Source organism: Pteropus alecto, unplaced genomic scaffold (genome assembly GCF_000325575.1).
Source record: "Pteropus alecto unplaced genomic scaffold, ASM32557v1 scaffold8, whole genome shotgun sequence".
Classification (NCBI taxonomy): domain Eukaryota; kingdom Metazoa; phylum Chordata; class Mammalia; order Chiroptera; family Pteropodidae; genus Pteropus; species Pteropus alecto.
The window spans coordinates 24,428,299-24,434,531 of record NW_006494609.1 but is presented as its reverse complement, the minus strand read 5'-3'; the positions used below and the strand labels follow the sequence as shown (position 1 = coordinate 24,434,531).

Sequence of the window (6,233 nt, the reverse complement as noted above, 5' to 3'; positions counted from 1 at the left end):
TCCTTACCAGGGAGGGGCAGGCGCAGATGAGTCACGAGTGAGGCTCAGTCATGGAAAGAGCCAGAAGGAAAAGTACTGGAAGCTCTGAGAGCACGTCCCACGGGCCAGGCCCGGGGACCTGGGAACATGTCTCTGAGCGGGGGAGGCCTTTGTCACAGAGAGAGAGGGAGGGAGGGAGGGAGGGAGGGAGGGCCTCGCAGTCCTGGAGGTGGCTTTGTCTTTTAGGAGCACCCAGAGTCACTGGGGCTGCAGGGAGGACGAGGTGGCAGGGCTGGGGGCAGAGGGAGGCACAGCGTCCCCACAGGCTGGGCTCCGTCCACGCAGCAGGAAGCCAGGCCCGGCCCGTTGCAGCCTCGCACGTACGTGCGCACACACTCACACACATACGGACTTGCACACATACACACTCGCCCCCCACACAACACGTTCACTCACGTACACACTGTGGGCTTGCTCAGCACCCTCAGGGAGTCTGGGAGCTCAGTAGAGGCCCCTGCGCCCTCTCCCCCTAGGGCCCAGGCTGGATGGGTGTCCCGCCCAACCCCCCACTTGTCCCATGAGGCTGAGGACAGGCTCCCACATCAGGTGCCCACACGGGGGCTGGCAGGCTCGGCCTGCGGCCGGCGAGGCCCTGAGGCCGGCGAGGCCCTGCCAAGCACGCCGCTCCACAGGCGTGCCTGGGCGCAGACGTGGAGGGCCCGCCCCGCACAGCGGGCCCTGGGCTGGACAGTGTCGCAGGCGGGGCGGCGGGCACTCACCGATGAAGGACACAGCCTGGCTGTTGATGATGCCGCTGGGCAGCAGGTGGAAGTCGTACTCCTTGCCGTCCACCACCACCGTGTGCCCGGCGTTGTTGCCCCCCTGGGAACACAGAGCCAGCTGAGTGTCCAGGAGCGCCCTGGGAGGGCCTGCCCGGCCACACTCCAGGCAGGGCTAACAGCAGGCGCTCAGGAGATGCCGCTGGGCTGCTTGGGGTGGCAGTTCTGTCCCCAGGATGTGGGACACATGGCCCACCTTAGACTTGGGGAGTCTGGTTAGTGGTCCGCCGCTGTGAGTCTGGGGTGTGCTGGGCGAGTGCCCTGCTCCTTGGCGAGGTGCGGGGGCTGGGCAAGGCCTGGACTGTCTCGTGGGCACATGTCAACGCCCCAAGGTGTCTCAGTTCAGGCCCCTGAGGCCGGAACACACTCAGAAGCCCTCTGGGGGCCTACGATGCAGGAATGAGGGGGCCCAAACCTTCCGGAAGCACAAACCCAGCCCCCCACTGCTGCACGCCACACAGCCCGAGCTCTGCAGTGGTGGACAGGTGCCACCATGGGCCAGTGGGGCCCCAGACAGCCTTGCCTCCTCAGCAGGGGCTCTTCCCTTTGGGCCCGTGCCTCCCATGTATGAATAAAAAGGAAAAGACAATTTCGAGGCCACTTCTGTTTTGGGGGATGCCCAGGCCACAGGCTCCCCTCTTTTGGGAACTTGTGCATACAGTGGGCTGGGGCTGGGAGGGTACAGGGAGCCCTGGGAAAGTCCACAGAGGGCTGGCTGGAGTGCAGGCCCACTTTCCCACCACTGGAGGGCACTGCAGGCCCCAGGGCATGGGTCTCTGGCCCCTCCCGCTGGCCCCTCTTGGGCCCCCAGGGCCAGCACACAGGGTCCAGGGGTGGGGCGGTGCCCAGCACCATGGACCTGCCCCTTGTGCCTGCTCTGTCCCCAGGACCCTGGAGCCCAGCTGGGCCTCAGCTGCCTGCCTGAGTCTCCTGCAGACAGGCTTATCCAAGGAGCTGCCTCCTTGCTGTCCCCTGCGGTCCTCCCCGCCTGGCAGAGGAGGTGACAAGTGCAGGCTATGAGGGGCCTCGCCTCCCGGCCTCCTTCCCCACCCACCAGAGCATCTGCCCCTCACGCTGCCTGTGCAGGTTTACAGCCTCCTAGCAACTCCCCTGGGACAGCCTAGAGGGGCAGGGGACAGTGACAGGAAGACGCCAGCAGGCCCCGGGCCAGGGCGCTCCCTCCTGGACCTTGCTCCCTGGGTCACTAAACTAGGTGGGGCTAGAGCCACAGCCTCCCCTCACCCCCACTCCACCTCCACCTGCTCCAGCTGGAAACCCGGCCCTGCCAGAGGCCAATTCCGCCAGGGGTCCCACCGGGACATCCTGCTCATGAAGTGCACGCGGGAAGGCTCTCCGGGCCTGCCCCCAATGCCACTGCCCAGGGCGGGGGCTGTGTGTGGTGGGCCTGCCGTCTCAGACTCCTGTGGCCACCGCTGTCCAGCTGTGCCTCCTGTGGCCCTGCTGTGTCCCACAGCTCGACTCCTGAGGGCGGGCCTGCTGCTCCCCCAGGCGTCTCCTGGCCAGTGGCAGCCGCGCAGCCCTGGTACTTCCAGATGCTTGGCAAGTGACAGGGATGTGGCAGGGGCCTGGGAGCTGAGGGGGGGTGTCCGGTGATTGGGTGAGCAGGTGGGGCCGGGCCCGGGGGCTCAGGATGGAGCTGGCTGCGCTGTTCAGAGGGCCATGGGTGGGGAGGTGCATGAAGGGAGCCAACACCGGCGAGGCGTGGGGAGGGGGCTCGGCCCGGGCCCTCGGAATCCCCACAGCAGACCCCGAGTCTGGCCGTCGGGAGGCGTGGGACGGCCGGGAATTTAGACAGGCCCGCGTGACTGACAGGCCCTGGTGTGGGGGTCACTGCGCCCTCTCGGAGACCCTATCCTTGCTCCGCCCTCCTTTGGGCACACGGAGTGAGTCCCCTCGGAGAGGTTCTCCGCAGACACCCGCAATCACCTTGGCCCTCGAAAGAGGGGCAGCCTGGGGGTTGTGGTCCCACAGACAGACGGGGAAACAGGTCCTCGGGGGAGGGTGTGCAGCACAGTCCAGGGACGGCCTTCCTGCAGACGCTGTCCCCGTAACCCATACATTCCCCCAGCGCCGAGTCCTGCCCGCCAGGCGGAGCGCCAGATGAGCCCGGGCACCCTGCCCCCCACCCTGCTGAGTGCCCAGAGCCAATGTCCACTGGCTGAGGACACACACGTAGGCATGAAGTGCCTGTGAGCACACCCCGCCTTTGTCGGGCAAACACGAGGACTGGCGCAGGCCACTGCTGACCAGTGGGCATCAGGTGACCCCTGCCAGTTGCCAGGCCCAGGCGGCAGGCCACAGTCCACTCCCCGAGCGTGAGCCAGCCCAACGCCAACCCACAGAGGCCTGGGTGACCGTCCCAGAGACCCTGGTCTGGCCTCCTCCAGGCCGCAGGTGGGGACACTATACCTGGCCTCCCTAGGCTCTGGCCCGGCTGCCATCTGCAGGCCCAAGGAGAGCTGTGTCAAGGGGCCGTCGGGCATGGGTGCGGCTCCATCCACTGGGCTGTGGCCCAGTTTGGAAGTCCCCCTGGGGAGGGCAGGTCCCTGAGACACGGCCCAGCCTGGCCTCTGGGGGGCGGCCCTCGCCTCCGGCCCCAGGCTCTGTGGGGACTCCGTGCCTGGCATCCTGTCACAGTGAGCCAGGACTATCCCAGGACCTCGGGCAGCTTGGGGGGTTCCCAGAACTCGGCCTGTCCCCACTTCTGTGCCCCTGTGGGACTGGCAAGCCAGTGGGAGGGAGCGGAGCATGGAGGCAGGCCTTGGCCTCTGCGCCTCAGGGGGCCCCCTCTGTGGTGGGGCCTGGGGACAGGCACAGATCCAAACCCCCCAGGGGGCTGATGCCACCCCCACCACCTTCAGCCGGGCTGGTCAGTCAAAGTCCCTGTGGATGCCAGCTGTGTCCCTGGTGGATTTAAGGGGCGGGACCTCCTCACTCCCAGACACGGGAATGGGACCAAGACCAAGGCTGGCACTCTCGGGAACCTGATCAGCCCTGACCTTTCCTGGCCCTGACTGGCGTCTGACCGGCCCACTCTCCTGGGCTGCCTGGGCTCAGATCCATGCACAGCCTGTCCCCAGAGAGGGGGAGTGGTCACCGAGCCATGCAACACACCCCCCAGTGCTCTGCACACCCCCACACTGCATCTGGAGAGCCCACCTGCCGGCATGGCCGCTGCTACCCTCCTAGCCACCCCAAGGCTTGTGCAGCCCTGAGACCAACCCCCGACATCCCCGCTGGGGGGCGCCTCGCCATGCCCCTATTTCCCCTCCCCCCATTCAACACTAGTGGGGCTCCTCAGTGTGGCTTCCTGGGAGCCTTGTCACCCATGCGTGTCCCCAGGCTTGCTCCCAGGTATCCGTCTGCTCCTCTCCCCCTTTCTTAGCCCTCACCCCTCATACCCCAACATGTGCTTGGAGGCCCCCCACTGACCTCCTCTGACCCCGCCCCCCATATCAACACTGGGGCCCCATCAGCTCACTCAGGACAGGGACCAGCCCTTCTGCCTGTGTCTACCTGCTGCACTAGCCTGTGTGCGGGACATGGGGACAGGAAGCAGACCGGTGAGGTCTGGGGCCCGGTCAGGGAGGAGGCCCGGGGCAGCGGCAGCAGTGGCCGGCATAATCAGGGCGGAGACGCTGGCGACCCACTCGTCTGAGTGAAGCTGTGAACGCCCCACCAGCATGGCACCTGCTACACGTCGCTGCTGTCACTCACTCGCCCCAGACCAGGAGCCGCTCTCCTCCCCGAGGCCTGGGAGGAAGGTCCCCAGCTCCAGGTGGGCACGCAGGTCTCGACTGTCCAGAGCAGCTGTTCCCACAGCCGCAAGGGGTAGTGTGACCTGGGGCAGCCCTGTCCCTGGAGCCACCACGGGGCCATCAGTGCCATCCGAGGGTACAGATGTCTTGGCCCCAGAGAGCTGCCCCTCGACCCTGAGAGGCCCCTGGACCGGCCCGGGGGGTGTGGTGAGGTATTTCTCAATACCCCCGGCCCCTGGAGAGAGGTCCCAGAACACAGACGAGATGCAGGACACGGCCCCTCAATGAGTGAGGCCACACTGCCCGTCGCCATAGTGCTCCGCCAGCAGCTGGGGCCTTCCCAGGAGGGCCTAGGTGGACGCAGCCCAGCCAGAGGGGGCCTGCCAGGTGCCCCCGCCCATGTGAGCTCCCCACCTAGCAGGTGCCTGTGCTGGGACCGACGGGCACACAGAGCCGGTGCCCTCAGCACTGCCGTGGGCAATGTGGGTTCTAAACCTTGGCTCTGTGGTTGGGGGCGGAGTGAGCAGCTGGCCGCCCCAGACCTGGGACCACCGCCAGGCTGGGGACAGGGTGCAGCAGGGGAGACTGATGGCCAGTCCGGGGAGCGGGCCCTTAGGCCCCTATCTGGTTCTGGGGCAGGGGGTGGGGGTGGTCAGGCAGCAGGAAGAACGCTCAGCAGACAGAAAGCGGGGGCCCGTGGAGGTGGAGGGACCCCCAGGAGGCGGGTGGGCAGAGCTCACAGCCCCAGGTCCGAGCAGGGAAAGCACGAGGGAACACAGAGGCCAGCGTGGGCGGCTGACGACGTCTCAGGTCACTGGGGGGGCCAAAGCGGGAAGCCAGGGCAGACGGAAGGCGGAGGCCTGCGTGGTGCACCCCAACCCCCACGGGCAGGCTGACCACAGGCCCCAAACGAAGGAGATGGGAACAAAGATAGGGCAGCCAGAGGGGATGCAGCCACCTCTGGGGACAGCCCCAAGCCCAGGTGACAGGCCAGGTGACCTGGTCACTGGGGCTGGCCAGCTGCAGGCCTTTCAGGCAGCCACCCAAACGGGACTCCGGCCTGGCCCGGCCCTTTCAAGTGAGAGCAGTGGGCGGGGCCTGGCTTGCTGGCGCGGGGGGGCAGCATAGGGACCGCTCAATTCTAGAGCTATCTCCGCAGCCGGGAGAGTCCAGTGGCAACAAGATGAGCATGTCGTGGGGAATTAACTGCAAAGTCACTCCAAGGAGAGGACACGGCCACAGACGGGCGTGGAGGGCGGGCCAGGCCGCAGCGCGGGGCAGGGGGCCGGGGGAGCCACTGCCCTGTGCTGGGGGGCAGGCGGGGAGAGGAGCCACAGCCTGCGAAGCTGCCCGGGGGGCAGGGGGATCAGGGGCTGCCTCTGGCTCCTGGGGCTCTCAGGGGAGGGGGCTGGGCTGGCTTGCCAGGACTGAGGACAGGGGGAGGGTGGGAGACCTCCCACAGTCCCAGGAAGCAGCCCGGGAGTCAGGGCGTCCGGGCGGGAGTGGTCCAGCTGTTCAGGTTTTCTGGGAGCCCAGTGCACTGGGCTACTCCTGAGGGGCGGGGGCTCTGAGTCCGGCCTCTGGGCGGAGCTTGTGAAAGGCCACAGAAGCTCGGAGGCGCTCGGAGCCCCTCCCC

The 6,233-nt window shown here is 67.3% G+C and overlaps 1 protein-coding gene across 1 annotated transcript in view; it reads right to left on the bottom strand.

The window, feature by feature from the left end:
• Nucleotides 1-4,076, bottom strand: part of ADSSL1 (adenylosuccinate synthase like 1) — a 17,746-nt gene extending 13,670 nt beyond the window's left edge. The window contains exon 1 of the mRNA XM_025042026.1: nucleotides 759-4,076. The gene's annotated coding sequence lies outside the window, so the exon portion shown is untranslated. The remainder of the gene's footprint in view (nucleotides 1-758) is intronic.
• Nucleotides 4,077-6,233: the final 2,157 nt, after the last annotated feature.